This window comes from Bos indicus x Bos taurus, chromosome 29 (assembly GCF_003369695.1).
Source record: "Bos indicus x Bos taurus breed Angus x Brahman F1 hybrid chromosome 29, Bos_hybrid_MaternalHap_v2.0, whole genome shotgun sequence".
NCBI classification, from domain to species: Eukaryota; Metazoa; Chordata; class Mammalia; order Artiodactyla; family Bovidae; genus Bos; species Bos indicus x Bos taurus.
Window position 1 is genome coordinate 39,961,159 of NC_040104.1, and position 23,862 is coordinate 39,985,020.

General features: G+C 40.1%; 1 protein-coding gene across 13 annotated transcripts in view; it reads right to left on the reverse strand.

The window, feature by feature from the left end:
• DLG2 (discs large MAGUK scaffold protein 2) overlaps window positions 1-23,862 on the reverse strand; it is a 2,318,993-nt gene that overhangs the window by 1,030,460 nt on the left and 1,264,671 nt on the right. The window lies entirely within an intron of this gene.

Here is a 23,862-nt window from a genome sequence, read left to right on the forward strand (position 1 = left end):
TGGAAAGACACATGTATCCCAATGCTCCGACAGTAAAGAATATACTAACTGTAATGCAGAAGACCTGGGTTTGATCCCTCGGTCAGGAAGATGCCCTGAAGAAGGGAATGGCTACCAATTTCAGCATTCTTTCCTGGAGAATTCCATGGACAGAGGAACCTGGCAGGCTACAGTCCATGGGGTCACTAAGAGTCAGACAAGAATGAGCGACTAACACATACTTATCTCAATGTTCATCACAGCACTATTTACAATAGCTGGGACATGGAAGCAATATAGATGTCCATAGACAGATAAATTGATAAAGAAGCTGTGGTACACATGAGGAATGGAATTTTACTCAGCCAAAAAGGGAATGCATTTGAGTCAGTTCTAATGATGTGATGAAGCTAGAGCCTATGTACAGAGTGAAGAAAGAGAAAGAGAAAACCAAATATGGTATACTAAGGCATATATTCAGAGAAGGCCATGGCACCCCACTCCAGTACTCTTGCCTGGAAAATCCCATGGACAGAGGAGCCTGATGGGCTGCAGTCCATGGGGTTGCTAGGAGTCGGACACAACTGAGTGATTTCACTTTCACTTTTCACTTTCATGCATTGGAGAAGGAAATGGCAACCCACTCCAGTGTTCTTGCCTGGAGAATCCCAGGGACGGGGGAGCCTGGAGGGCTGCCATCTATTGGGTTGCACAGAGTCGGACACAACTGAAGCGACTTAGCAGCAGCAGCAGCAGCAAGGCATATATATGGAGTCTAGAAAGATGGTACTGATGAAACTATTAGCAGGGCAGCAATGGAAACACAGATACAGAGAACAGATTTATGGACATGGGGGTTGGGGGAAGGAGAGGGTGGGATATATGGAGAGTAACATGGAAACATACATTCAGTTCAGTTGTGTCCGACTCTTTGCTACCCCATAAGCTGCAGCACGCCAGGCCTCCCTGTCCATTACCAACTCCCGGAGTTTACTCAAACTCATGTCCATTGAGTCGGTGATGCCATCCAACCTTCTCATCTTCTGTCATCCCCTTCTCCTCCCGCCTTCAATCTTTCCCAGCATCAGGGTCTTTTCAAATGAGTCAGTTCTTCACATCAGGTGGCCAAAGTATTGGAGTTTCAACTTCAGCATCGGTCCTTCCAATAAATATTCAGGACTAATTTCTTTTAGGATGGACTTGCTGGATCTCCTTGGAGTCCAAGGGACTCACAAGAGTCTTCTCCAACACCACAGTCCAAAAGCATCAATTCCTCAGCGCTCAGCTTTCTTTATAGTCCAATTCTCACATCCATAAATGACTACTGGAAAACCATAGCCTTGACTAGATGGACCTTTGTTGGCAAAGTAAAGTCTCTGCTTTTTAATATGCTGTCTGCTGCTGCTACTGCTAAGTCGCTTCAGTCATGTCTGACTCTGTGCGACCCCATAGATGGAAGCCCACCAGGCTCCCCCATCCCTGGGATTCTCCAGGCAAGAACACTGGAGTGGGTTGCCATTTCCTTCTCCAATGCATCAAAGTGAAAAGTGAAAGGGAAGTCGCTCAGTCGTGTCTGACTCTTAGCGACCCCATGGACTACAGCCTACCAGGCTCCTCCATCCATGGATTTTCCAGGCAAGAGTACTGGAGTGGGGTGCCATTGCCTTCTCTGAATATGCTGTCTAGGTTGGTCATAACTTTTCTTCCAAGAAAAGTTTTTTGGAAGAAAAATTTTAATTTCATGGCTGAAGTCACCATCTGCAGTGATTTTGGAGCCCAAGAAAATAGGTCTGCCACTGCTTCCACTGTTTCCCCATCTATTTGCCATGAAGTGATGTGACCAGATGCCATGATCTTCATTTTCTGAATGTTGAATTTTAAGCCAACTTTATCACTTTCCTCTTTCACTTTCATCAAGAGGCTTTTTAGTTCCTCTTCACTTTCTGCCTTAAGGGTGGTGTCATCTGCATATCTGAGGTTATTGATATTTCTCCCAGCAATCTTGATTCCAGCTTGTGCTTCATCCAGCCCAGCTTTTCTCATGATGTATACTGCATATAAGTTAAACAAGCAGGGTGACAATATACAGCCTTGATTTACTCCTTTTCCTATTTGGATCCAGTCTGTTGTTCCATGTCCCATTCTGTTGCTTTCTGACTTGCACACAGATTTCTCAAAAGGCAGGTCAGGTGGTCTGGTATTCCCATCTCTTTCAGAATTTTCCATAGTTTATTCTGATCCACATATTCAAAAGCTTTGGCATAGTCAATAAAGCAGAATTAGATGTTTTCTGGAACTCTTGCTTTTCTGATGATCCAGCAGATGTTGGCAATTTGATCTCTAGTTCCTCTGCCTTTTCTAAAACCAGCTTGAACATCTAGAAGTTCATGGTTCACATATTGTTGAAGCCTGGCTTGGAGAATTTTGAGTGTGTGAGATGAGTGCAACTGTGTGGTAGTTTGAGCATTCTTTGGCATTGCCTTTCTTTGGGATTGGAATGAAAACTGACCTTTTCCAGTCCTGTGGCCACTGCTGAGTTTTCCAGATTTGCTGGCATATTGAGTGCAGCACTTTCATAGCATCATCTTTTAGGATTTGAAATAGCTTAACTGGAATTCCATCACCTCCACTAGCTTTGTTTGTAGTGATGCTTTCTAAGGCCCACTTGACTTCACATTCCAGGATGTCTGGCTCTAGGTCAGTGATCACACCATCGTGGTTATCTGGGTCATGAAGATCTTTTTTGTACAGTTATGTTGTATTCTTGCTACCTCTTCTTAATACCGTCTGCTTCTGGTAGGTCCATACCATTTCTGTCCTTTATTGAGGCCATCTTTGCATGAAATGTTCTCTTGGTACCTCTAATTTTCTTGAAGAGATCTCTAGTCTTTCCCATTCTATTGTTTTCCTCTATTTCTTTGCACTGATCACTGAGGAAGACTTTCTATCCCTCCTTGCTATTCTTTGGAACTCTGCATTCAAATGGGTAATCTTTCCTTTTCTCCTTTGCTTTTCGCTTCTCTTCTTGTGAAGCCTCCTCAGACAGCCATTTTGCTTTTTTGCATTTCTTTTTCTTGGAGCTGGTCTTGACCCCTGTCCCCTGTCCCCTATAAAATGTCATGAACCTCCATTCATAGTTCATCAGGCACTCTGTCTATCACATCTAGTCCCTTAAATCTATTTGTCACTTCCACTGTATAATCGTAAGGGATTTGATTTAGGTCATACATGAATGGTCTAGTGGTTTTCCCTACTTTCTTCAATTTAAGCCTGAATTTGGCAATAAGGAATTCATGATCTGAGCCACAGTCAGCTCCCAATCTTGTTTTTGCTGACTGTATAGAGATTCTCCATCTTTGGCTGCAAAGAATATAATCAATCTGATTTCAGTGTTGACCATCTGGTGATGTCCATGTGTAGAGTCTTCTCTTGTGTTGTTGGAAGAGGAACATAAAATTAAGTGGTATTCTTAGAAGAATATACTCTCTATATTGATTCAATATAGGAAACAGCTAAATGTTGAAAAATATGTGCTATATGAGAAATACAAGCTATTATTTGCAAACTTAAGTGCTATAAGTTTTGTATCCAAGAGACTCAGAACTGATACGATGCTAGAACTTTTATTTTTAGATTGTGTGCATATTCCAGGTTGTGTAACAACTCCCCTTCTGGAGATACTTGTCATTTACACCCAAAAGTACTTTTTAAAAAAATTAGTTATTCAGAAAAAGAGAAATACTCCAACTCTCTCATAAGAATATGAATAGCCAGGTAAGGTTGATGCTGTGCTTTGTTGACTAGCTCCTTAAGCATCTTTGACAAAGAACCACAACTAACACATGGCAGGCCCATGGCTAAGACATGGCTAGGTGTGCTAGAACCTGCAAAAGAGAATTCAGAGACTCCACTTCTTTCCCAAGGAAGTCCACAGATGCCACAAACATCCAATGTCAGAAATTATCTGTATGTAAGATTATGGTTTTAATGCCTAAAATATCCGTTGCCTTGCTTACAATTCAGGTATCTCTCCACTGTTTAATTTTAATCGTAAGATCAAAGGACAAATATTACCTAAAACCAACCCAAGCTACAGTTGCGGTTCTTCAGTCTGCTCTTCTATACTCTGGTGAAGCCTCAACCCAGTCAGGGCTGGCTGACTGTGTGACTGGAGCCTTGCCACTGTTCCCATTTCAAAGTCCATGACATCCTCTCTGAAGCCAATTCCACGGGAATCATCTTTAGTGTCGAAGTATTCTCTTCTTGCAAAAAAATCTCCTTTGTTTCATGGAGTCAATGCCACTCCTTCAGCAATGCTGCTGCTAAGTCACTTCATTCGTGTCCGACTCTGTGTGACCCAATGGACAGCAGCCCACCACGCTCCCCTGTCCCTGGGATTCTGTGGGTTGCCATTTCCTTCTCCAATGCATGAAAGTGAAAAGTGAAAGTGAAGTCTCTCTGTCATGTCTGACTCTCTTGCGACCCCATGGACTGCAGCCCACCAGGCTCCTCTGTCCATGGGATTTTCCAGGCAAGAGTACTGGAGTGGGGTGCCATTGCCTTCAGCAATACCTCAATGCTATTTCTATAACCAAGAAAAAAAAGTTCTTCTAATCTCACTTTTTCAAACTTCCCCTGAATATTGTGTACTTTATATGTAACATGCCTTTATTATTCAACTTTTTCAGATAAACAGACTGAAAAATAGATTTGCATTTGATATATCTCTTAAAGCTATATTCTAAGATGTTTTCATTCAATTCCATCTTAGTGATTTATAACTCAGCTATTCCTAAACTTCCAACTCTTAATGAGAAATAATTGTGAGTCAGGAAAAAAAAAAAAAAAACTTTACTCTCATGTCCTACCTTCTGCCTATTGATCACTCATGTTATAGTTTTTTATCCTTTTATGGCCAAACACTGCATCACAAGTACAAACATATATTAGGAACATAAAATGAAAAACAGCTTTTCTGAAAAACCTATATTCAATTTATCCTATACAGAATCCCAATAGTATCAGTGCCTGGGAGGGAAATGGTATAAATATAGTTTATATGGCCATGTCATTAATTACTAGAGGCTATAGATTACATGACATGAACTAAACTAAATCTCTAAAAACCATCAATCCCAAAGCACCAATCCAAATAAGAGTGCATCTTTTCAATTTCTAATAATGTTCCAGTTGCCTACAGGGGAAAAACTTAAAGTCTAGTCTAATCACAGGATACCTCCCACTGTTCTTTGTTTTGCTACTTGTGTGTGCATGCCTGTGTGTATGGGCGCACAAGTGTCTGTATGTGTTTTGATGAAGTATGAAGGGTGCGTGGGAGGGCTGTTTTTAGAAGAGGCAGGTAATGGAAAAGAAGGCACCTTTTTCTTTTTAATTTACAGCTACCTAATTCATTAAAATGAAATTAAAAGATGCTTGCTTCCTGGAAGAAAAGCTATGACAAACCTCAGTTCAGTTCAGTTGCTCAGTCGTGTGTGACTCTTTGTGACCCCATGGACTGCAGCACACCAGGCCTCCCTGTCCATCACCAACTCCCAGAGCTTGCTCAAACTCTTGTCCATCAAGTCAGTGATGCCATCCAACCATCTCATCCCCTATTATCCCCTTCTCCTCCTACCTTCAATCTTTCCCAGCATCGGGGTCTTTTCAAATGAGTCAGTTCTTCACATCAGGTGACCAAAGTTTCAGCTCAACATCAGTCCTTCCAATGAATATTCAGGACTGATTTCCTTTAGGAGGGACTGGTTGGATCTCCTTGCAGTCCAAGGGATTCTCAATAGTCATCTCCAATACCACAGTTCAAAAGCATCAATTCTTCAGCACTCAGCTTTCTTTATAGTCCAGCTCTCACATCCATACATGACTACTGGAAAAAGCATAACTTTGACTAGATGGACCTTGTTGGCAAAGTAATGTCTCTGCTTTTTAATATGCTATCTAGGTTGATCATAGCTTTTCTTCCAAGGAGCAAGCATCTTTCAATTTCATTACTGTAGTCACCATCTGCAGTGACAAACCTAAACAGCATATTAAAAAGCAGAGACATTACAGACAAAGGTCCGTCTAGTCAAAGCTACAGTTTTTCTAGTAACCATGTGTGGATGTGAGAGTTGGACCATAAAGAAGGCTGAGTGCTGAAGAATTGATGCTTTTGAACTATCATGTTGGTGTTGGAGAAGACTCTTGAGAGTCCCTTAGAGTGCAAGGAGATCAAACCAGACAATCCTAAAGGAAATCAGTCCTCAGTATTTATTGGAAGGATTGATGCTGAAGCGCCAATACTTTGACCAGCTGATATGCGAAGAGCTGACTCATTGGAAAAGACCCTGATACTGGGAAAGACTGAGGGCAACAGGAGAAGGGGACGACAGAGGATGAGATTGCTGGATGGCGTCACCAACTCAAAGAACATGTGTTTGAGCAAGCTCCAGGAAATAATCAAGGACAGGGAAGTCGGGCGTGCTGCAGCCAATGGGATCACAGAGTCAGATGTGACTGAGCGACTGAACAAAACAAAATTTATTTAAAATGTAAAAGCTATATACTGTAGGTTGCAATTATTTCAATAACCTGTGTTTCCAGGAATTTCATGGTTTAGAACCCATTCGTGGCAACTAGAAAAGGAAAGAAAGCCTCACAATAGAGCCATGTGTGACACAAGATAAGGATGAAAGGAAAGGAGCAAGGAAAGAAAAGTAGGTGAAAATGAAGAAGGATGTCAGGAATTGGGAGCAAGAATATTTAGAAGTCATTTGTTATTAGAGAAATCATTACTAATAATCATAATAAATAAAGTCAGTCTTGCTTTTACTTAAATGTGTGTCCCTCTTTATGCTAATAACATAAAAATTCCTGATGCCATTTTTAGACTCCCAAGGATTCTGCTTTTTCCGCTGAAATATTTAGAGATAGAGTTTGCATCTATGATATAGGTGATTCAATTTCCATAGCTTTCACATGGTCTAGGTCACTGCTTCTAAAAAGCCTTTGTGAAAGAACATATGAGTTCCCTACTTGCAGTTTGTTTTTTGCAAAGTACAAGAGAGCACCATGGGCATCTCTATAGCTAATGTTGCTGGAGGAGTGATTTGATGTGCTGTGCTGTGCTTAGTCGCTCAGCTGTGTCCGACTCTTTGTGACCCCATGGACTGTAGCCCACCAGGCTCCTCTGTCCATGGGGATTCTGCAGGCAAGAATACTGGAGTGGGTTGTCATGCCCTCCTCCAGGGGATCTTCCCAACCCAGGGATCCAGTCCAGGTCTCCCTCATTGCAGGAGGATTCTTAACCATCTGAGCCACCAGGGAAGCCCGAGTAATTTGATAAGAACCTGCTAATGTTTTTAAAATTTCCTCTGCAAAGCCCAATACAAACAGTATTTCATTGTATATTATTTCTTTGTGTCACTTAAGGTCTGTAGCCTGACTAACTGCTAAAGGGGATTTCAGGATTTGAATACTTTGCACAGTTTGGAAACCAGAGACAAATGTGAAATTACTACCAAGTAAGCGAGAGAGACTGACTTTTACTTTATTGCTGTTATTAAATTGAACCACAACACACACACAAAAAAACCTGTCTCGAATCAGTAACAAAATGATGAATTCATATTTTTTACATGTTACATAAATAAAAATATGTTATTTGATATGTATTGTTTTACACCTGATGTGCCCTAGATGTTGTTTGGTTCTTCAGGATGAGTCTCGTTCATACTGGAACAAAATTTAAAGAAATTTAGAGTTGATTTGTTTTCATAGCCTTTGCAGTTTAACCATGACAAGATCTTATTTTCATTTTTTAGCTCTTCACAATTTCCAAGACAACTGGATTTCTCCTCCAGAATAATTTCACACATTTGTTTCACTTAGGTAGATGTGAAAAACAACCAACATTTTTGAATATTTTTTCTGTTTTGAATAAATATCTAGTCTTTATCAACAGAAATAAACTTGTACTTCAAAATTTCTGTTATAGAAATGCAGCTAGCTCTTGAATATCATATTCAACTCATGAACATTCTTAAATACTTAAGATTATATATGGACTCACTTCAAATTCATGAGGTAACAACATGCAAATAACTGTATCTTGGATTGTTATGGTAGAAAATGCTGAAGAAAAGCTATTCCAACTTGATTATGAGTTAGCAGCATCATTTAGGTATAGACGTTTGACATGAATATTCAGTGATATATTGTTTTTAATATTGCCTTAAGTGGAACAATCATGCTTGGATGACATATATACTATTGCATAATCCATCCGAGTTACAAAGGAATGCTTCCCTGGATGTTTAACTTAAAATTGTATGAGCTACTTTTCTGTGGCCTTGCCATCCAATTCTCTGATTAAGCAACACCCTCAGAGATGAGTCTTAAAACCAAGCTGTTAGAGAAAAAAAATCAAGGAATCCTATGGTGTGTAACTTAAAGGAATTCTCCCTCACAGAGCCCATGAGTCAACAATTACTTATTGAAAGTCAGCTACATCCATGGTATGTTTCACTGTGGGCTTTCCAGGTGGCCCAGTGGTCAAGAATCTGCCTGCCAGTTCAGAAGATGCAAGAGATATAGGTTCGAGCTCTGGGTTAGGAAGGTCCCCTGGATGGCAACCCAGTCCGTTAGTCTTGCCTGAAAAATTCCATGGACAGAAGAGCTTGGTGGGCTACAGCCCATGGGATCACAAAGAGTCAGACACAACTAAGCGACTGAACATACACACATGTTTCACTGTAGGCTATAAGATATAATAGCTACCAGCATTTACTGAATACCTACGCCAGAGACTGTACTAGTAACCATCTTCTACATGTTGGTGTGGGCAGGCTTGAATGTCAGGCTAAAAAAATCTAAAACTGATCCTGGAGGCAGCTGGTAACCTATAAAGGGTTTTTTTTTTAAGGGTCAGGGGAAAATGCATGAGTTTTAAGAACAGAGGGAAAGGTTAATCTGGCAGTCATATGAATGGACAGCTAAAGTTCAAGATTAGCAGGCTGCCAGGTGGTAAACAGGAAGTGCCTAAACGAGAGCAGTGGCAATGTGAATGTGAAGCCAGGGTTGGAGGTGAGCAGTGGGATGAGTTAGAGCGTCTAATGAAAACCTAGTCTTAGAGATCATGAGAAGCTAAAGTTGAAATTTCACTTTAGGAAATTATTTCAAAACTACATTTGTACACATGTGAAGAGATAGGTTTGTATTAAAAAAAAAAAAAAAAGGCAGTAGGTGATGCTGTAGTGACCACAACATCTCAGGGGCCCAGCATGACGACGGTTTGCTTCTCAGTCACAGCACAGTCAGATGCCAGTGGGGCAACCCTCCGTCATCTTACAATGACCATCTGGAACACGTGATTTCCAAGGGGTCTTTACATGAGAAGAGAGTGTGCGTGCATCTGTGCCTGCTCAGTCATGTCTGACTCTTTGGGACCCCATGGACTGTAGCCCACCATGATCCTCTGTCCCTGGGATTCTCCAGGCAAGAACACTGGAGTGGGTTGCCACGCCCTCCTACAGGGGACCTTCCCAACACAGGGATCGAACCCATATTTCCTGCATCTCCTGCACTGCAGGCAGATTGTTTGCCACTTGTATCATATGCAGAATCTTTGTTGCTTGTGCCATACACAGAATAGTTTTAAGGTTCAGGCCTGGAAATGACTTATATTCACTCCACCCTCATCTCACTGGCTATAACTGGCTAATAAGCACATATCCCTATCCTAATCACACACACAAGGCTAGAAATTTAGAAGCACTCAAAATATTCAGGGAACACTAGCGTCACCAGGTTCAGCTGTTAAGAACAAAAGACTAGAACGCCCAAATACTTATCAACTGGGAACTAGTTAATGAGTTATATTACTTCCATACATTGGAAAGGGCTCAGAAGAAGTGCTAATGTGGGAAGATCTTGAAGATACATCAAGTGAAAAAAAAATGAAGTGTAGACAGGTATATATATCATAGTACCCTTCAGTAAAAAGAATTAAATCTGAAATACCTGAGTGAATTAAAGAAATGCCAAAAGGATATATAAGGAATGAATGGCAGTAGTTACCCACTTAAAGGAGGAGATGAATGGGTGAAACAACCCTTCAAGATAGCCTAGTTTTATTTTTACACATAACCCAGTTCAAACGATTTGGTATTTTATCTTTTATATGAGCAGTGTTTATATTTTATTTTAACAAGAAATGACAGTATATTTCTCAGAATGACCTAAAAACAAATGAATTCAAGCATAATTACAGGTAACAAACTCCAAGACAGACCAATGGTGGAATGCCACCAGAGATGTAAATTTGTTTGAATACTTCCCGAGCATTTAATAGTGACGCTACAGCTGCTTTGTATTCTGAGACTTCTTAATGGAAGGCAAACAAAACTAGATGTTGATTATTTTTCCTTGAATTGTGCCTTTCTAAAAGCCCAATTTAAATTTAGCTTGGGATTTCCTGTTAATGCTTTAAAAAAGCTGAAGCAGCTGTTTGCTGTTTATGGTTTGGTGGGCCAGAATTTGGCTCACTGTGGATTCTAGATTCTGTGTGCTAAGGCAGAACAAAGAGATACGTGAAGTGCCATCTAAGTAGGTTGTACATTGCATGAGAATCCCGGTGCATTTCTGGAAATAATCCCATCTAGCCAGTCATTCTATCTGAATCTCAGGTTCCCTACCTCTAAAATAGGGACTGGGTATCTATGTAACAGGGTCTTTGTGAAGAATCAATGATGAAATGGTCTATCTACAGAGGTTTGTACACTGGTAGGTGCTGTTGACCTTCTTTTTTTGGAAAGCTCTTCTTGATGTCCTAAGACTATGACCTGGGATCGACCTGCACCCTGTGTCTCCTCTTCCAATGACTCAGTGTTTGTTTTCCTCTGTCCTGCTAGCGTGCAATGCCTTGCACAATACAGTATTCCAAGTGCCTACTGCAGAGCCAGGAATGTAGCTCAGTAATTCATCATTGTTGGATGGCATCACTGACTCGATGGACGTGAGTCTGGGTGAACTCCGGGAGTTGGTGATGGACAGGGAGGCCTGGCGTGCTGCAGTCCATGGGGTCGCAAAGAGTCAGACATGACTGAGCGACTGAACTGAACTGAACTGATAGTCATTCTGGATCTCTCTCTGATTGATACTCTTTCCCCTTCGTCAGTGCTAAACACTAAAGCTCCTTAGGGCATAAGAATGTCTAGGAGATTAGTCAGTCAATATTCCTGAAGGAGCAGGTTGATACTTGGCTTTTACACTGGCCATATCATAGTTTACTAATTATAGATATAATGTCACAAGGGATGTGCTTTGTGCTGAGGTCAAATTCATTTTGTTCTATTTTTTATACTGGAGTGGGTTGCCATTTCCTTTGTGCAATCATAAAGTCTTTGCAAACATATATTGATTATCTAGTGGGTGCTAGACATTGTTTCAAACAGTTTACCTTTAATCCTCTCACCAATCCCACAGGATAGATTCTGTTATTATTCTCATTTCACAGATGAAAAAACAGAGAAACAGGTAAAATACCTTGGCTGTGATTCCATAGCTTCTGTTGGAAAACACAAGATACTAATTTGGGCAGTTTGGGGTCAGAGGCTACATTCTTAGCTCCTCTACCATACTTTCTTATAATGATAAACTATATCTTTAACACAGCATAAGTACTCTTGGAAATATAAAAAGCAATTACCTATCAAGTTAACTAGAAGATGGATATTTTAAGTGATAGTGTTGGTGCAAGAGAAAGGCTTTGGTACTCGTACAGATAAAGGAGACATAAAATTTTTGGTAAGTAACAATAAAAGAGGACATAAAATTTGGGGTAAATAACAATATGTGGGAAGTAATGTGTACTCTAAGAAAAGGGCCAAAAATCAGACAGAATTGGTGTTGAGTCACTGTTAATAATGATGCTAAAAACATTAGTATCTTTGATCCATGGATCTCTATTTTTGGGAGTCTGCTCAAAAGAAACACACACAAGGAAATGTTTACATAGTAAAGATGCATACAAAATCATTCATGTATTTGTGTACTATCTAGAAACATTCTTACTGAAAGAAATATGTATATAAAACATATTTGTAGAAAAGTCTATAAAAACATATTAACAGCTGAAGGAACAATTAAATGAAGTGCCACTCCCCAAATACTTCCCTTTCTCAATGCTTATAGGTAACCACTATTCTGGTTTTTGCAGTAATTATTTCCTTATTCTTTACAGATTTTACCACCCTGAATTATTTGACAGTGTAGTATAGTTTTACCTATTTTGAACTACACAGAAACAGAACCACACAAAATATATTCCTTGGGCAACCTATCTACTTCTTTTACCATTATGTTTTGATACTCAGTTACCTGGTTCCTGTAGCAATTGTTTCATTAACATTTAATATAATTAGTGACATATCTGGCTTTCTAGTGATAGTCTTACTTTTGCTTCTGATTTTTCCCACTTGTTTCCTAGTTTGATAATTATTTTTTGCCATTTGCCATTTTAATCATGTGATTTATTTTTCTCTACTTATTTTTATTTTTAGTGGTGATCCTTGAAATAACATGTATGCTTATTAAAATCTAAACTTATTCCATATCTTTACTACAAATATTTTAATCATATATAATTAATATAATTAATTATAATTAACGTATTGTTTTTCTTATATTTGGACCTGGTCCTATTTTTTTTTTTTTTAAATGTATGTTCATTTCGATTAACTTACATATATAGTACTTGATTTACCCTTCTTTTAGCAACTTGGATTTTCAATCTATGATCACTTTCCTTCTTCCTAAGGGCATTTTTAGGAAACCCTTTATGAGGGCCTGCTGGTAACAAACTTGGGTTCTGTTTTTCAGAAATGTCTTTAATTACCCTTTATTTTTGGAGAAGGCAATGGCACCCCACTCCAGTACTCTTGCCTGGAAAATCCCATGGATGGAGGAGCCTGGTAGGCTGCAATCCATGGGGTCGCTAAGAGCCGGACACGACAGAGCGACTGAGCAACTTCACTTTTCACTTTCATGCACTGGAGAAGGAAATGGCAACCCACTCCAGTGTTCTTGCCTGGAGAATCCCAGGGACGGGGGAGCCTGACAGGCTGCCGTCTATGGGTCGCACAGAGTCAGACACGACTGAAGCGACTTAGCAGCAGCAGCAGCAACCCTTTATTTTTAAAGATAAAATTGTGGAATGAGAGTTATGGTCTCAATATATGCTGGGATATACATCGTCTCTCCTCCTCAGCTAATATTGAGATATCCCTTTACAATCATATATATATATATATATATATATATATATTTAATTATCTTTGGTGTTGTGCATTTCCACCATTCATTTCCTCTGGCACAGACTTTATAAGTTCTTTGATATTCATGAATCACCTTTGAATATGTGTATCAGTGTATTTTATCAATTCCAGAAAATTCTTGGACATTTATCTTTTCAAGTATTAACTCTGACACACTCTATATATCTTCTCTTTCTGCAGCTTCTATTAAATACTGATCAGTCCTTCTTAATTATTTTCAATGTCTCTTAGCTACTCATATTTCCCAACTCTCTTTCTCTCTGCATTCTGGATAATTTCTTATAAAATATCTTCTAGTTTACTTATTGTTTCTCCAGCTTTTACTAATTTGCTGTTACACTTTCTCAACTTTGTCTTTCATTTCGATTTTGCTTCCTTCATTGAAGTTCTTTTTTTCATATCTACTAGGACCGCTTTTTACAGTTTTCTGTACTATTTACTCAAGCTTGTCTCCAATTAATTCAAACAGCAAGGATAAGTATTTTAAAAGTTATACCTTAGAACTTCAATCTGGAGTCTTTGTAGATCAGTCTTAAAGTTCAAGTTCACTTGGTTCAGCAAACGCCTTCAAGGAAGAAGTGGCTTCAGTTCAAAACAAACCCTCTAGGCTCCTGCCTTCACTTAGGTTTCTGCCTGATAATTCCTCATTATCTTGTTGGTTGTCTAGTATTTTTAAAAAGTTTTGTTTGCTTATTTTCTTTAATTTAACATATCCAACATTTTTAGTTGTGATCTTAAAGATGGTCCAAATAACCTAATCCAACGTATTACCAGAAACAAAAATCCCTGTTTTGAATTATTTAATCATTCAGTTGCCCAAGGGTATTGAACTAGACTAAATAATCTTTCACATGTTCTCCTATAATGTTTATGGAGTCATTTTGGCATATCAAACAATAAGAGGGCTAATAAAACACAAATTGTTTTAATATGAGCATATGGACCTGGAAATTAAGAGACCTGAGTTTTCTTGGCCACTGACATTCTACCATGTGATGTGAGCAATGTATTTAATCTACTTAATGCCTTAATCATCCTACTTGTAAACCAAAATGAAAATATATTTCACTTACAGTTCCATTTTTTCCCCATAAAATTTCTCTCAGCTAAGTGAAGAGTTCTAGGAAGGACTGAGTAATTCAAAGTACTAAGTTTACAAAAGCTAAATATCCTCATCCCTGCTTTTGTTGCAAAATTTAAAACATTACCGACAAGAGTCTTTCACCATATCTCTTCAGAGAAAGCTCTCATAAAAGATGCTTAGGATAAATAAATGTTGGAATTGGACTCTGATTTCATTTTTAACCACAGGAAAGAAACATCCTATGCCCAATGACACACTTGCTTTCTTGCATGGGCACGGACGGAGAACTCTCTCACTTAATTGTGATCAATTCACTTAAGCCTTAGACTTAATATTTTACTTGTTTTGCAAATGTCTTTGATTTATGGGCATACATCAAGGAGAAAGTGCACTTCACAGAAATTAGGGAGAGAAAAACCTCAGCCAGCCATTCTGCCGAAGAAGTACAAGTGGGACTCCTCCCCAGTACAGATGAGTATGAGACAGTTGGCGAAAACAAGCTCTCTGGTGAGTCATCCTTAATGCCATTGGGACAACAGTCATCACATTCCCATGGATGGGGCAGCTAGAAACCCCTAACCCCACAGAATGAAAAAGCTGTAAAGTCTGTGAACTAGGAGCATTCCTCTCCTCACCCAGTGCCCTAACTCTCTGACTGCTGAACACCTTTTCTCAGGATCAGATCAGATCAGATCAGTCGCTCAGTCGTGTCCGACTCTTTGCGACCCCATGAATCGCAGCACGCCAGGTCTCCCTGTCCATCACCAACTCCCAGAGTTCACTGAGACTCACCTCCATCGAGTCAGTGATGCCATCCAGCCATCTCATCCTCTGTCATCCCCTTCTCCTCCTGCCCCCAATCCCTCCCAACATCAGAGTCTTTTCCAATGGGAGCAAAAGTGTGGTGTGAATGGAAGAAAATGCCCTAAACGTGAAGGACTGAAAGAAGCTTAATTGAAAATGTCTCTTGTATTAATATTTTTCACACTATTTTTTTTACTAACACTACAAATAACAACATTATCATTTATTGACTATTTCCTATTTTCCATACATTATCTCATTTTATCTTCATGGCATCTTCTTGTTAGGTATCTTGGTTCCCAACTATTGAATGAGAAAATTCAACAATAAAGAAAAAGACTTCAGAGAAGGCAAAAGGTCAACAAAAGTAAAGAAAACATTGTACTGAAGTTGACATGACTCCAAGGCCTGTGCTTTTAACCGTATATATACTGACTCTCTTTATTAGAGCTTCTTGAGGGAGACTTATTTTTGAAACAGGAAAAAGGGATGGGAACTATTTTAATAAATTATGAAATAATCATTATAAATTATAAATTTTTAATGAGACACTCTTATGTATTCACCAAATTGCTTTCTTCTTTCCTAGATCAACAAGATGATGACCTTTCCCTGCCTGCCTTGTTATTCGATCTGCGCCACTGCCTGTGTTCCATCCAGGGGAATGTGGGCAGCGGTGACGTGGGCCAGCCTAAGGCCTTGTTATAAAACCTCTTATACAATTCCCCAAGCCCTTTTTTTTCTATTACTGAATATTTGACAGTCTTGGAAGTCAAGTGATGAAGGTAGCAGTAGGAGGAAGGAGAAGGTAGAAGGAGCAGGGCTCTGTGGTTCAGAGCTCTATCACTAACTGTGTGGGACACTGATACGAGAGCTATAGGACTGTGCTGCATTCAACACCATTGTTATAGGAGTTCCTAGTGGCTCAGACAGTAAAGTGTCTGCCTGCAATGCTGGTGATCCGGGTTCGATCCCTGGCTTGGGAAGATCCCCTGGAGAAGGAAACGGCAACCCACTCCAGTACTCTTGCCTGGAAAATTCCATGGACAGAGGAGCCTTGTAGGCTACAGTCCATGGGGTCGCAAAGAGTTGGACATGACTGAGCAACTTTACTTCACTTACCCTGCCTCATATACTACCTTCTAATCATGAGAAAATGCATTCACTAAAGCCACTAATGCATGCCAACATTTTCAACTTCTCCTCTATTTTTAAAGACTCAGGCTTACTACTAGGTTTTTGAAAGTTATAATAACTACTAGTCTAGGCTGTGGTGTTGGAGAAGACTCTTGAGAGTCCCTTGGACTGCAAGGAGATCCAACCAGTCCATGCTAAAGGAGATCAGTCCTGGGTGTTCTTTGGAAGGAATAATGCTAAAGCTGAAACTCCAGTACTTTGGCCACCTCATGCAAAGAGTTGACTCATTGGAAAAGACTCTGATGCTGGGAGGGATTGGGGGCAGGAGGAGAAGGGGATGAAGAGGATGAGATGGCTGGATGGCATCACTGACTCAATGGACGTGAGTTTGAGTGAACTCCAGGAGTTGGTGATGGACGGGGAGGCCTGGCGTGCTGTGATTCATGGGATCTCAAAGAGTCGGACACAACTGAGCAACTGAACTGAACTGAGTCTAAAAGAAAACATTTTTGTCAGGACATGAAAATTAACAATGGTTCTGTTTTCACCTGGGACAAATGAAGCATAATTTGCTTTGATGCAAAAATCAATTATACATGAATTCTTTCTTCACAATGCTTTATTTTTATAACAATGAATTCTATCAAGAAAAAAATAAGACTATGGGAATCTAAGTGATACTGCTACTTAGGATGGCTCAGATGTGAAAGTTTTCCTTTCACTCTTCCTATAGCTCTTTTAACCAGATGATAAAAAGAGCTTTGGTGACATCAGAAATAAAAGGGATCAACTGTGCCAGGGTAATCATAGTGGATTCATCAGATCACCTGCAGAGGGAGTGTCAACCAAGCAGTATGCTTGAAAGCTCTTAAAAAGAAAGCCTGTGAACAGAACCAGAGGTATGGGAGAACAAGGGAAAAAGCAGAGGGCAAAAGTGTCAAAGAACAGGAGAAGGAGAAGACAGATACTAGTGGTACTATTAAAAAAGAGATTATTATTATTGCTCAAGCCAGCAATCTAATGAGTGCAAATCACTTCAGTCATGTCCTGCTCTTTACAACCCTATGAACTGCAGCTTACCGGGCTCCTCTGTCCATGGGATTCTCCAGGCAAGGATAATGGAGTGGGTGGCCATGCCCTCCCTCCACAGTGTCTCCCCAACCCAGGGATCTAACCCATGTCTCTTACATCTAGCCTGCACTGGCAGGTGGTTTCTTGACCACTAGCACCACCTAGGAAGGATTGGAAATAAGCTATTGGAGGATTAATATGGCCTGCAACCCAGGAAAGACTGCTATTCCCTATCCACTTCCATCCTTCAAACGAGGAACCAACAGGAATGAGAATTTTTAAGATGCCCTCTGGTTGCTCAGATAGTAAAGAATCTGCCTTCAATGCAGAAGACCTTGGTTTGATCCCTGGGTCAGGAAGATCCTCTGGAGAATGGAATGGCAACCCACTCCAATATTCTTGCCTAGAGAATTCCATTAACGGACCATTCAGTCAAAAGAATCAGACACGACTGAGTAGCTAACACACACTCACACAACCTTAATAAAGACCTGCAATATACACATTTGCAATCTGTATTTCCTTATTGATTAAAATTTTTCATATCTTCATTTTAAGGGTACGTTAAGCAGTCCAATGTAGCTGATATTCCCAGATGTTTTAGGCTGAAGCAAAGGTAAATCAAAGCAAATAACCCACAAACATTATCCTCACTCCAGTGAGGGACGGAGCTGGCAGTGAGTTCACACAATATTTATTGTGCAAAATAAGAGTCTGTATGATTTATGTTGTAGCATCAGCTGCAATATTCTGGGTCAGCCCAATTTATGAAGCACAATACATGTTCTTATACCCAGAATTACTGCTGACTCAAAATGCTCAGTAAAGAAGTAGCTTTAAGAGCTGGTTTTATTTTGTGTTTAGACTCCTACAGTGAACTCATTTCCAGAACTCCATGACACTTTCTCAGTTACAGCTTCACATTTTCACCTTTTAATATGCATATTATAGATAAAGAATAAATTAGGGCTGGCATGCATAAAGAGGGAGGAACCACTAACAAATTAAGTAATTGGGGTCTCAATTATGTCTCTCACGCGGGATACACATCTCTCGGCTTAAACAAGAACCTGAACCTCCCTTAGGCTGCTCACACCTGAAAGCAGGGACTGAAAATGCCTGGAAAGCCCTTCTCCCTTTCAGCGCCCTGACCGGTGCCCCTCCTCTTGTACTCAAGCCTCACCCCTCCACAAGAACCCGTCCTTGGTCTGGCAGGGAGTGGGGGGCAGGGGAGGGGGTTCCTTTCTAATCTCTCTCTCTTTTTAGTTCCTCCATCACTGAATCCTGTCTGACTCTTTGTGACCCCATGGACCACACTCTTCTGTCATGCAATTTTCCTAGGGAGAATGCTGGAGCAGGGTTGCCATTTCATGGATAATCCCATATCGGAGCTTCTCAAACTGTATTAAATGCATCTTTCTCTCCTCACCTACTGGATGGTAGACTCTTTGAGGGTAGGAGCCATGATGACATCTTTGTCCTTTCTTGAACTCAGTATGGAAGTTCATTTAGTGAATACCAGTAAGTGGAGAATTTTGCGATTCTTCATTTTGCGATTCTGTGAATGTCCAAGGTGCTTGCCTTTGCCTGAAGTTTGGCTTCACCGACAACCTGATGACTTTCTCCACAGGCCTGGCCCACCCACTGCACACGGCTGTGTGCTTATCTATGGAAGCTAGCTCGTTGGGTTTGCTACCATGCCACCACTAGAACTATTGTGCTCCTTCTCTCCAAGCAACTTTTCTGATTTCTTCAGATGTGATAGATCCTCTACAGCTCAGTCAATTTGTGCTTGAAAATTATGCTTTGCTCACCTATTTCGGGTGCTTCTCAGATGGTACCAGTTGGGGGGAGGGGAAGGACCACTTGCCAGTACAGGAGACCCACAAGACATGGGTTAGATTCCTAGGTCAGGAAGACCCCTAGGGGAGGGCATGGCAACCCACTGCAGTATTCTTGCCTACAGAATCCCATGGACAGAGGAGCCTGGTGGGCACAACTGAAGCAACTTAGCATGCAGGCATGCACCTATTTTGGAGACAGTAAAACAGATATGGCATTCTGCTGATACTCAAGGGGCTTATACACAGTTTTGTGGAAGATAGGAAATTTACATGTAAAAGTATAAAGTCCAAATGAGGGTAACAATATTGTGAAAAATAATTTTAGGCTTACGTACTACTTTAAAATTTAAAAGAAAGTTCACGTGTATCATCTTGTTCAATACTAACCATCTTTACAAGATACTAGGTCTACCTAAAATAGGTGTACTTCGTAAAGTAAACATGAAATTCACTGACTAAATATGTCGAGTTTCATTCCTATTTTGCAAAAGAAGAAACAGGCTCATGGAAATTATTTAGACCACACAGCTCCCTGGAACCATAGAGACAGGACTGGAAGCAAGGACTGCAGTCTTCAATCTACTCCCCCCTTTTACTTTGCCACTGTCCTGAGAATGTGTTAGGACCACGATGGTAGTGAGTTTATCTGATGTGTCTTCTTATGCTTCTGTGTCCACTCTCCCAAGAAAGCCCTCCTCTCCAAATCCTTCATTGATAATTATCTTAAAAAACTGAGGATCACCACTGCTTTATCATCAAAAGAGCAGACCAGAATTGAAATCATTTCCCTCTTATTCTTTCTTGTTAAAACCCTGGACTCTGTCAGCACACAGTCAAAATGTAGACTAGGCAGAGGATTTTAGATATTGTGTGTGTGTGTGTGTGTTTAAAGACTCTTGAAAGATTTTGTATAATATTTTCATCATAGTCTATATGTATACACACACACATATACATGTGAGAGTGAAAGTGTTAGTCGCTCGGTCATGTCCAGCTCTTTGCTACCTCATGGACTGTAGCCCACCAGGCTCCTCTGTCCATGAAATTCTCCAGGCCAGAATACTGGAGTGGGTTGTCATTTCCTTCTGCAGGGGAGCTTCCCAACCCAGGGATCCAACTCGGGAATCCTGCACTGCAGGCAGATTCTTTACCATCTGAGCCGCCAGGGGAGGCCCATGTAATTTGCTCCCCCTGTAAGAACAAATATTAGCCTGAGTACTAAGAGTACAGAATTTTAAGTTACTAACTTTGGCCCATCCCAACGACTACTGCATCATCGCTGCGTCACCACTCCATCACCCTCCTCCTTCTCCTATTTAGCATACTTAACACTCAGGGAGCTACTTACTATGTGCCAAGCACACACAGTTCTCTTTTTTCCTTTAACTTAATCCTCGTAACAACCCTACCAGGTTGGCATTTCTGTTCCATTTTATGGCTGAGAAAACTGAATCCTGATGAGTTTAAGTAATTTTCCTAAGGTCAGGCAGCAGGACAGTTATTTAGTAGCTAAAACTCTGGTCAATCTGTCCTACTTCAAGCATAAAAGATGCAAAGCATATTAAAGAAGGTTGTAAGCTCTTCAAGGGCAGAGACTTACGGATCCTCCTATTTCGTGCTTTCAAAACGCCCTGTACTTTTTTTTTTTTTTTTTTTTTAGAACTTATCACAGCTTATAATTATGTACCTATTTTTGTGGTCATTTGTTTAATGCCCTTCTTCCTGCTATGCTGTTCCTTCAATGAGAACAAGAACGGCTCCTGTTTTGCTCACTTTTATTTGTCCAGCACTTAGAAGAGTGCCTAATACGTGGTAGGTACTCTATAAATAGCTGTTGAATAGAACAATTTCCTCGGGCCTCCTTGTCCAAGAGGCTTCATTGAAAATTTCTTTAGTACTCTTAAATAGTTTAGGACTTAACGTAAACACCTACGGAGCTCATTTCTAGCAGAAGAATAAAGTGTACTAGACTCCGACCTGCCCTCCTGTCTTAATCTTATGCTTAGCAGCAGTCATCTTAGGTGGTGCCCTCAAATAACTGCTACACTTAACTGCTATCGATACACCCTTAAAGCGAACTCATGTCATTTTCACAGCAGCTGTCTTTCAACTGCATGTTTGATATGACTGAAGCAGATGAACTTTCATAAGATACAGGCACTACTATGAATTTTGAAAGCATAAATTACACATATCTACAGAGCAGCCTATATATTTTGAAAATTATGTTTTAAATGCCAAAAAAAAGCCCTTGTTTTTTCCTAGATAAGTTTTCAGATAAGCCATTTCTCTCTGTGGCCCAACAGCTTAACCAAAAACTCAATTCTTTGAACATTATTTTCATCCAAAGAAATTTTTACAAAAAAAAAAAAAGGAGGGAGAATAAAGAAAGGTTTTATGTAGGCAGAACAACTAATAAGTATTATGTCAGCCTAGCCACTAGGCCAGTGTTTTAAGAAGGATAAGATGCATCTATATTATTATATCCCTCTGAATCTCCCACCACAGAGAGGAAATTCTGGGGGCAGTTATTGATAAAGAATAAGTTCAAGATACTTGCTCCTTGGAAGAAAAGAAATCACCAACCTAGACATTATTAAAAAGCAGAGACATTACTTTACCAACACAGGTCCATCTAGTAAAAGCTGTGGTTTTTCCAGTAGTCATCTATGGATGTGAGAGTTGGACTATAAAGAAAGCTGAGTGCCAAAGAATTCATGCTATTGAACTGTGGTGTTGGAGAAGACTGTTGAGAGTCCCTTGGATAGCAAGGAGATCTAACCGTAAATCTTAAAGGAAATCAGTCCTGAATATTCATTAGAAGGACTGATGCTGAAGCTGAAACTCCAATACTTTGGCCACCTGATGCGAAGAACTGACTCACTGGAAAAGACCCTGATGCTGGGAAAGATTGAAGGCAGGAGGAGAAGGGGACGACAGTGGATGAGATAGCTGGGTGGCATCACCAATGTGATGGACTTGAGTTTGAGTAGGGTCCAGGAGTTGGTGATGGACAGGGAGGCCTGGAGTGCTGCAGTCTATGGGTTCATGAAGAGTCAGAACAACTGTGTGACTGAACTGAAGTTTAAGGTCATTGCATGGTTAGAGGTCAGAGCTTAAATTTGACTCAGCTTGAGTATAGAGTCCAGGTTTTTTCCTCTGTATCAGTGGTTCTAAAATCTTAGTGTTCATAAGAATTCCCTGAAGAGACTTTTAAATCATAAAATTATGAGCACCACCCTCAGAGTTTCTGACACAGTGAGGGCAAATCTGATCATTTGCGTTTTTCGCAAGTCCGTGGTTTTGCTAGTCCAAGGACCATATTTTAAAAACCATCATTTTCACAACACAGGTGTACACCCTTTTGTGATGTAACACATAACATGACCAATTATTTTGGGATTCTAATGAAAAACCCAGTGATCAAGCTTCATTATCTAATATAACACTTTTTCCTATTGGTCAATGATACATATTTAGAGGCTCACGGATCAAGTCTGCGACATTTGAATTTTTACAGTGAAGTGTCTTTTGCTAGGTCTGATATTGTGATTATTATCAATCACATACATCAACTCACTTGATTCTTATAACAAACCTATGATTTAGTAAGGGCAGGTATTGTTATCTTCATTTTACAGACAGGAAATCTAAGACCCAGAGACTGTAAGTGAAAATATAGCTTATATCTCTAAAAATAATAGAGATGAATTTGAAATTCTTGTTCTATTTGAAGTCCAGAGATTTTTTTCACTAGATTTTCCAGAGAAGCACTGTCTTCTCATTTGAATCATTTCAAGATTAGTCTTTCATTTTTTAAAAAATGGGCAATGTAAGTCATAGAACTTGTTATATATTTTATGTGTCTTAGTATAAGCTTTATATATTAACAAAAAAGTGGACATTCTTTCCCACCCTATTTTTTTCCCAGAGTATGCAGTGCTATAAAATAAAGTTCTCAGTCTTTTTTTTTTTTTAACATCTAATATTTCACCATTCTCATTTTTCCAGAAGATATGTTTTATTGGTAGGAACAGATGGCACAGTTGATTGTTAATACGGCACGGAGATAATTGTTAGTAGGTTAACATTTAAAACTCAGTTCATTTGGGAGTCATCCAAAAACTGCCACATAGTGGCACAACTATTCAGGGCATGTGGGCAAGGGATCCTGTGCAGTCAGTCTGTATTCCAGGACGACACACGTATTACCTCCCTCACATTTTGCACAGAAGATCAAGTGAAACGAGGTGCTGACAACACCAAGCAGTTCTTAAACCTCCTCCGCGTTCTCTCGCAGCCAATCGGTTGTCTATTTCTGTTTGTTTTACCTCCATAATATTTTTTGCATCCTTTCCATTCCCACTATCACCACCCTCAATCAAGCCTTCATTGGCTTCAGCCAAGTCTTTTGTGCTAGACTCCCAACTGTTTTTATTTCCTCCAAACTCTATTCTTTCTGATCCCCCTTACACTTTGCTGTGTGATTACAGCTGCTGCTGCTGCTACATCACTTCAGTCGTGTCCGACTCTGTGCGACCCCATAGACGGCAGCCCACCAGGCTCCCCCGTCCCTGGGATTCTCCAGGCAAGAACACTGGAGTGGGTTGCC